Genomic DNA, 9,906 nt, shown 5'->3' with positions numbered 1-9,906 from the left:
GACGAGTCTGCCTACAGGTGTGAGATGGACCATCTGGTGACCTGGTGTGGGGAAAACCACCTGGAGCTCAACGCTCTCAAGACAGTGGAGATGGTTGTGGACTTTAGGAAGAACGCAGCCCCGCCCGCCCCCATCACTCTGTGTGGCTCACCATCACTCTGTGTGACTCCCCAGTCACTGCTGTGGAGTCTTTCCGCTTCCTGGGCACCATCATCGCCCAGGACCTCAAATGGGAGCAGAACAGCAGCTCCCTCATCAAAAAAGCCCAGCAGAGGATGTTCTTCCTGAGGCAGCTGAAGAAATTCAACCTGCCAAAGACGATGATGGTGAACTTCTACACCTCCATCATGGAGTCCATCCTCACCTCCTCCATCACCATCTGGTACGCTGCAGCCACAGCCAAGGATAAGGGCAGGCTGCAGCGTGTCATCCGCTCTGCAGAGAAGGTGATCGGCTGCAATCTGCCATCCCTCCACGACCTGCATGCCTCCAGGACCCTGAGGCGGGCAGGAAAGATAGTGGCCGATCCCTCCCACCCTGGACACAAACTGTTCACCCCCCTCCCCTCTGGCAGGAGGCTGCGCTCCATCAGGACCAATACCTCTCTCCATCAGGACCAAAACCTCTCTCCATCAGGACCAAAACCTCTCTCCATCAGGACCAAAACCTCTCTCCATCAGGACCAGAACTTCTCTCCATCAGGACCAGAACCTCTCTCCATCAGGAACAAAACCTCTCTCCATCAGGACCAAAACCTCTCTCCATCAGGACCAGAACCTCTCTCCATCAGGACCAGAACCTCTCTCCATCAGGACCAGAACCTCTCTCCATCAGGACCAAAACCTCTCTCCATCAGGACCAGAACCTCTCCATGAGGACCAAAACCTCTCTCCATCAGGACCAGAACCTCTCTCCATCAGGACCAGAACCTCTCTCCATCAGGACCAGAACCTCTCTCCATCAGGACCAAAACCTCTCTCCATCAGGACCAGAACCTCTCCATGAGGACCAAAACCTCTCGCCACCAGGACCAAAACCTCTCGCCACCTCAACAAGGCCCCCCAACTGACACTTTACCTCATCCACAACGCAGACTCTATGCATTACATAATGGAGATCACAGGATGGTAAATAATGCAATGTTTAAATATTGCTTACTGCACATATTTTATATTCTATAATTTATTGCATTCTATTTCGATGTATATTACTGCTTTATTTTATTGCTATCTTACTATATTTTTATTACAGTATTCTTAATATAGTTCGCTATCTGTGTACTTTTTTTTATTTAATTTTTTTAATTTATATGTGTATGTACGACACCTAGTCAAATTCCTCATACGTGTGAAAAACCTGTTTCTGATTCTGATCTTTTTGTCCTCTAGGTTGCACTGCCACGTCTACAGTAGCGCAGAATGGACAGAGGAAACATGATTGGGCCTCAAGTTTTTTGCAGCCAATATACATTCTACAAACTTGGGATAGGAGGGTGAGTGAACAAGTTATCCATTGGTTGGAACCTACATCCCCATTGTTAGACGTACTAAATCCTGCACACTGCTCCTTCAAATTGACAATGTGAACATATGTCGCCATTTTGTAATTTCTGTTATTTTCAGTTGAGAATGTTTCAAAGTACTCTTAAAAAATTCAACTTACTTTTTGTTTCTACTGTTTATAAGTATGATGTTTAAATATGAAATGCTGTATTCATTAGTTTTCATATTTTAAGTTTTCAGAGTAATTGTTTCCGACAGAACATTTTGTGATGTCTTTTCATTGAATGTCTTTGATTGGAAAATGTTAGAAAAAAGCTGTAAAATAACAGTATTCTACCTGTAGAACTTTAGGTTCTGTATTTATTTTAGTGTTTGATCATACAAATCTAATAAAAAAAAAAGTAAAAAACAGTTTTTCTCATCCAAACTTTATTTAAGGTATTTGAATGTAACATTTTAAGACAATGGATTTTGAAAAGAGAGGAAAGTTTCCTGTAAAATCGTTAAGGACAATTTCTGTATATTAATTGCTTTTGCACTTTATTTGAGTTAAAGTATTTTTACTTTAATTTTATGGTTTTTGTTTGGCAGCCGCTGCTGCCAGTACTTTGACCGTTTTTTTACAGGTTTTTTGCACGTTAAAGTATTAGTAATGTACTTTTATTAAAGGTTATTGACTGTAAAAAGAGAGGATAAATCTGTAAAATTAGAGTATTTGCACGTTAAAGTATTAGTAATGTACTTTTATTAAAGGTTATTGACTGTAAAAAGAGAGGATAAATCTGTAAAATTACAGTGTTTTCCTGTAAAATCTTTAAGGACAATTCCCGTAAATTAATGGCTTATTCACTTTATTTCAGTTAAAGTATTTTACTTTAATTTAAGGGTTTTTGTTTGGCAGCCGCTGCTGCCAGTACTTTGACCGTTTTTTTACGAGTTTTTTTTTACAGTGTACATATCACCAGAGGGCTGTATAGAGGAGCGTTTTGTCAAATTCCTCCCCATTTCCAGCCACACCGGAGAAGCGCTGTTCAATTCAGTAATTGGTGTTTTAGGAGACATGAGCATTGACATCAATAACTGTAGAGGACAGTGTTATGACAATGCTAGCAACATGTCAGGCACATACAAAGGCGTGCAGGCCCGTATCAAACAGATTAACCCACTGGCAGAGTGGGTTCCCTGCGCAGCGCACACCTTAAATCTGGTGGGGATTAACAGCGTTAACTGTTGTGGGGAGACTGAACAGTTTTTCAGTTTTGTGCAAGCGTTGTTTAACTTTGCATCAAAGAGCACTTCACGCTGGCAGATGATCAAGGCGGGTTTGCAGCCTAATGAAAATTACAGAATTGAAACTTTAAAAACGCTTTCCGATACAAGATGGTCAGCGCATGCGGTTGCAACCAAAGCCCTGTGTCTGAATTACGCCTGTATCCAGCAATCTCTGCTCAACATTGTGGATGATGAGCACCATAATCTGAGCACAAGAGAGGAGGCCAGGGTATTGCATACAAATATGAATAAACTGGAAATTGCACTAATGTGCAACATGTGGAATGCCATTCTCCAACGTTTCCAGGGCGTGAGCGCTGCACTACAGGCAGTGGAATTGGACCTCTGCAATGCTGTGGATCTAGTTAGGTCATTACGTGAATATGTAGCAGGCCTACGGGATCAGTTTGACAACTTTGAGACAGCAGCAAAGAACATGTCCCCCACCGTGTCCGATGAGTACAGAGCAGACACTCAACGAAAGAGAAAAAGAAAGAGCCAGGCTGATGATTCATCTGAGCCTGAGTGCGAGCTGTCAGGCCGCAGTCGCTTCCGTACATCAGTCTTTATCCATGTGATTGACCAGCTAGTGTCAGAGCTGGACCGAAGATGCCAGTCATATAATAATGACGTGTGTGAAAACTTCGGGTTTTTAAACAGATTTCACTCGATTTCCCCCCAAGACCTGCGCTCACCAGCGCGGAGCCTGCAACAAAAATACTCCAGTGACTTGGAAGAGGAATTTGCACACTTCAGGGAGTTGGTACAAAATGAGAAGTTAAGCAGCACGTCTGCAGTGGAGTTACAGAAAATGTTAAGAAGGAGAAAACTCCATACAGTGTTTCCCAACACAGACATAGCTCTACGGCTCTTCCTAACTTTGCCAGTGACCAACGCGAGCGGAGAGCGTTCATTCTCAAAACTGGCCTTGGTGAAAAACAGACTGCGCTCAAGCATGCAGCAAGACAGAGTCAGTAACCTCACACTGATGTCAATTGAGCATGATATTCTTCGTGAGATGGATTTTAAGAACATCATAAAGCCTTTTTCTTCAAAGAAAACCAGACGGAAGCACTTCTAAAGAGGTAAGGCAATTGATTCCCAGTAGCCTGCAGGTTTAAATGTGTTGTGCATCGTTTTACTAGGTTTGTGTTAATCCACCGGAGAGAATGATCATTCTCATCTACTGATACCAGGCATTGAGGCCATATGTTGCTGTTCATGGTGCTGAATTAGGTGTGTGTGTGTGTGTGTGTGTGTGTGTGTGTGTGTGTGTGTGTGTGTGTGTGTGTGTGTGTGTGTGTGTGTGTGTGTGTGTGTGTGTGTGTGTGTGTGTGTGTGTGTGTGTGTGTGTGTGTGTGTGTGTGTGTGTGTGTGTGTGTGTGTGTGTGTGTGTGTGTGTGTGTGTTGAAGTAAAAAGATATGATTCTAGACTGTATTGAAGTAAACATGTATTGTTTGAACTGTTTTAAGTAATCACATATATAGAAATGATATTCTCACTTACAACTCACTGACCCAGAGATCCTGTTTCACACACACCTCCTTTTCACCAGCGCACACACATATTGTTTTCAAGGTTCTTTATGGGCATCATTATATTTGTGCACAAGGTTTAATTGTATGAGAAAGAATAGTTTATGTGAAAGATCTCATGGGAAAGTAAGGGAGTGGATATCGGGGCAGAGATAAGATTGACTTTGACCTTGTGAAACTTTAGAATCTCACGTTCTGGTCAGAACTCTGATTCGCTGTATTGAACCCTGACCAGAAGTGAATCCAACCAGTAAAAACACCTGGGGGAGTGAGCAGCTCACACAGCTCCTCCTCACGGACTCTCTAATTCGCTTTGGAGTAAAAGGGGAAGGGAAAAGTCAACACATCTCCGCCCCAAAATATGAATATGAATACTGTTGTTTTTTAATGTAAAATGCTTCTGGTTTGTTGAAGGCTGGTCTAGAGACGTGTAAACCGCATCCCAAACCTGAAGTCTGTACTTCTCGTTTCTTGAAGGCATGGTCTGTCTACCTGTATACAGCATCACAAGCCTGAAGTCCGGAGTACTCTGTATAACTTGTATACGTGTTCTATTCCCTACCAGAGTAAACTCAGATAATTGTTATAACTTTTGATTCCGGTGTTTTCAATTCCTTTCTTAATTAAATAGAGATCAGCCTCATTCAACGAACGGCGCGGAGGGGGGGCTATCAGCCACCAGATAGGTGTTCTGCTCCAACAAGTGGTGACCCCGACGTGATGAGTGCTGGTCTCTAGAAAGGGACACCGACAGCCAGGGGACGGAATCCAGTCCAGGGGGAGGACACAGAGATACTGTTGACAACTGAACCAAGCGCACTATACACAAAAGGTGAGCAGACACCTGTTTTGACTATCAAAAATCTGTGATTGATTATACTAAAAATGTAGAGTTGTCAGCAGCGTTCTCAGTGTTCTTAGTCACGGTGGGAAATGCAATACGTATTCTGGTTGGAATAGTTTAATAGTGTTTGAGAGAGGCGGGTAGGTCAGTCCCGGCCCTTCACTCACTAAGTACGAACGCTGCAACGCTGTAAAAGATGTATGGGTTCAATTCCCCGTAAGTCAAAATAACATTGATTAATACGGTTAGCTTGCAGTGCTTCAATTAAAGACTACGGAGGTGTGAAAAACAGAAGGGTTAAATTCCCCGCAGATCATGATAAGATTGATTAATGCGATTACTTTTCGTGGTGCTTTAAATGTATAAAATGTCTGTAATTGTTATATGGTGGGTGATACAAGAGGAGAGAGACGCGACCTCCAACTAATTATTTGGAACGACCGAATCTCATCACAACTCTTGCTGTGGGGTTAATCAGGCTCATTAAACGTGACGATAAAGAGATTTTGCTGACTGGGTTTCGACTCCTTGCCTGAAGCCGCAATCGCCGTGAGGGGGTTGTAGAAGCTTGCTTCAGGAAGTCACGCTATCTGTTGAAATATACATCGCACAATAAAAATTTGCCTGACTGTACGGATAAATATATGTAAAACTGCAAACATAATTTAAGAACACCACTCTGTACACAGTACATACTTAGAAAAGAAGTAGTACACAGAGATAGAATTCATATAGTACGAAGTCATAGTCTGGAAGGCTGAATGAGACGATAAAGGATTTTTGTGGTTTGGGATTAAACTCCATGTAAGCGTCGCATCTCTAAAGAGGGGTGTCGAAGTGCGCTTAAAACCCGCAATTATCTGTTGGAATAAACATCGTACAAAAAGCCGGACAGACTGTATAAGGGAATAAACTCTGTGTGATTTTTTAAGTCAAATCTGTGTAATAATTGAGAGAAAAATCCAGTAAGAAGAGCTGTGGAGACAGATTTGCATAAGACATAGAGACAGAGGCACTTCATTCGTGGTCAGCTGCTGCCCTCTGGTGGCGAACAGGGAGTGCTACAATATTCTGAAAAATTACATACTGAACATTTAGAATTAAAGACAATAATTGCCCAGTATATTAAATAAATACAAACGAACACGTATCAACATAAGTCAGATAATATAAACGAGGTCAATCATAGAAGGAGATTTTGAAAAAATTATATAAAAGCTCCAATTTCCGGAAGCTTCCGCGAGCAACTGGTCAGGTGCTACCATCTGGTGGCCAATAGGGTGTGGCACAAAACAAACAGACTAATGATAAATTAAGGGTTGGCTCCATCTGCTGGACATATTGTATATTATATTATTTTTAGAATTTGAACGAGAAGAACAGTGGGATCAAACTGGGGGATTGGAAGAAGGCTGACATTTAATGCCTGATATATAAGTAGTAATAATATATAATATATAGCTGATATTTAATAACTGATGTATAAGGCTCGATATTTCTGAAAATAAGAACACCGTTAACGGCATTCTATTTCAGAAAAAGGGGGGATAGGATATACATCAGACAATATGTATGTGAGATTATTACGTTTTTAAGAGAAATTTATCAATTTAAAATACTAGCTTTGGCTATTTTTTGCTTTGTTTTGTTTTGTTTGTTGCTTTTAAGAGAAATTGATACATTTAAAATAATCTAGCTTTGGTTATTTTTTGTTTTGTTTGTTTGTTCCTTTTTTGTTTTATTTTTGTTCTATTTTTTATTTTTTATTTTTTATTTTTTTATTTTTTTATTTTATTTTTTGTTTATTGTTTTCTGCATAGTCTCTTGTCCACACTCCAGTCTAGTTGGTGCCGCCAATAAACACTAAAGAAGTAGAAGAGATGAGTTCAAAACCATATTTCCAGCAACTTAAGGGCTTGGTATGAGACTTCTCCACACAAGTTGCTGATGCCAAAGGGGGACCCGAGAAACACGAGGCCAACACAGCAGAGTTCGTCTGGCTGAAAGTCATCAGGCCTAAGTGACTCAACCCCAGGTTTTCCGGTCCCTACCGAGTGACCCAAAGGACCTCCCATGCCGTCCGCCTAGATGGAAAGGGAGACAACTGGTACCACTGGAGCCAGTGTGCGGTCGGGAAAAACACCTGCGAGGACCCTAGACGACATCAGGACAGATTTGGCCCTCGTCGCGAGGACCCTAGACGACATCAGGACAGATCTGGCCCTCGTCAAGGCAGTCGACCCAGGAGGTGCCATCAGCGGACCGGAGGAGGAGGATCGGGAGGACATCTCTCCAGCAGTCGACCCGGAAGCCGCCATCAGCGGACCGGAGGAGGAGGATCGGGAGGACATCTCTCCAGCAGTCGACCCGGAAGCCGCCATCAGCGGGCCGGAGGAGGAGGATCGGGACATCTCTCCAGCATCGACCCGGAAGCCGCCATCAGCGGGCCGGGGGAGGACAATCCGGGCACATCTCTCTAGCAGGCAGCCCAGAAGCCGCCGTCAGCGGGCTGGGGGGACGAAGACACCAGCAAACCAAGACGGCACAGAGAACTCCACTTCCCGCTGAAACAGGTTGATATAGCCGGTGTGGAACTTTGTCTGAACAATCCATTTTTTGGAGGAACTTTCAACTTTATTTTTATATTCCCATTTGTTTAAGGGATTTGTATTTTTATATTCCCATTTGTTTAAGGGATTTGTATTTTTATATTCCCATTTGTTTAAGGGATTTGTATTTTTTATATTCCCCCATTTAAGGGATTTGTTTATTTTTATTCTACAGAACTATGTGTTAAAGGTTTCAGGAAATATTGAAGGGTTCTTTTGGGACAGACTACTGACATATGTGGGGACCCACATTTACCATTAAAAACAATCACTAACCAAGTTGGGAGTAACTCCTGTTTTACTTTCCAAATAGGCCCTTTTATCATTACTCAACATCTGGACGAGGGTAGATGTCTATTTAAATACTCCTCGTACTAAAGAGGGTTTTGGCATATCTGGGTCTCAATCTCCCTCAGGGGGCACGTTTTGTATTCTGGGGAACCAAGGTACGATCGCATTGGCCATTGGTAATATACGGTTTAAAGATACCAGAAGAATTTGAGCTAACAGCATAATTATGTACGGGCACTGGAGAATGGTAGCGGGCCTGGGCCTCCTACTTACCATTATGGTAACGATAATTTTCATTGTCTGTAAAACTAATGATGTTCTTTCTCCAACTCTCGCCCCAGAGGAAGAGATAGAAAGGACCAAAAGAGGGACTAGAGTAGCGAGCCTTATGTCTCCAAAAAGAACCTTCACTCTCCAAGAAGGTAGCGACGGAATAGTGGACATAGATTTGTGCGCAATCGCCCCATGTTCCAACTATGACAGATCATACTCAGGATTTGCTAAATATGTCTGCCTCACCCCAACAGTATGCAATACTCACACCCGAGGATGTAAATGCGAATCCTGGTCTTATGTACTAGTTAACTCTGGTCCGAAAGACTGGGGATATACGCCTAAATTCAAATCAGCAAGGATTGTTGCGTCACTAAAACGTAGAATGAAAGTCATTAGAAAGAACCCTATCTCTCCCTGTGCTAGAGGAAGATGCAACCCTGTCTCAATTATCCTAAGAGGGGTTGAGATCGGCGATGCAGGTCTATATATTTTGGCAGCACACGCAGGAAGAAAGTCACCCCAAGGTCTGTTCAAAATAGTTGTCACTCCGAAACCAGCAGTAACTCGCCCAACTACCGCCGTGATACAATATATCTCCAAAATCATCGGTGGAGATAAATGTACTAGCGAAGTTGGCGAACTTGAACATAATTCAAATGGCCACGGGTTTTACTGATGATAATCTATGGTTAAAATGGGTTGCTGGGACTGCTCACGAACAAATGATAGGTGATTGTTTAGCTTGTGCGACCGCTCGTCCCCATTTGATAACTGACCCCGCTCCTCTCTTCCCTTCAGATATCTGGGGTTACAACTGCATGTTAAAACTTACCCAAATGGCTAGCCCATCAAACTGTACAACCTTAGCCAGCCTTTTCCCACCGATTGATAATGGCACAAAAACAGGACCCTTTACACCAAGAAAAGGCAGAGGGGGATACACTTGTTTCAAATTAACCAGCGCCTCCCCTAAATTTAATCTGGGTAATGTTTCCTCTGATTGGTGCAACAGTACTCTAGCAGGTAATATGGTAGGTCATTGGGCCAGGGGTGGGCTTTACTATTATTGTGGCGGCCGACGGTTGTATACCAGAATTCCGGAAGCATCAATAGGACTTTGTGCAATGACCCGCCTCCATGCCCCTTTGACATTACTAGGTGACAGGTTAATTCCCCTCGATGCGAAACACGTCTCGAACGGTCAGTTGGCTAACCGACGGCGAAGACACGTTTTAAACAAAAGGGACGCAGAAGTCAACTTTGACCTTTCCAGTAACTCCCCTACTTACATTGACTCCATAGGGATCCCTCGGGGGGTCCCTAATGAGTACAAATTAGCTGACCAGATCGCAGCAGGGTTCGAAAATATTCCTATCATTTCAGCTTTGCTTCCCATTACTCCTAACAAAAATGTAGACAGGATTAACTTTGTACATTACAATGTCCTACGTTTGGCGAACCTCACTAGGGACGCAGTAGAAGGCCTAGCTGAACAGTTGGAGCCTACCTCCCTTATGGCTATACAGAATAGAATGGCGTTGGATATGCTTCTGGCGGAGAAAGGGGGTGTTTGCGC

Source organism: Trematomus bernacchii, unplaced genomic scaffold, assembly GCF_902827165.1.
Source record: "Trematomus bernacchii unplaced genomic scaffold, fTreBer1.1, whole genome shotgun sequence".
NCBI classification, from domain to species: Eukaryota; Metazoa; Chordata; class Actinopteri; order Perciformes; family Nototheniidae; genus Trematomus; species Trematomus bernacchii.
The sequence above is the reverse complement of the archived record's forward strand: the minus strand, read 5'-3'. Positions refer to the sequence as shown.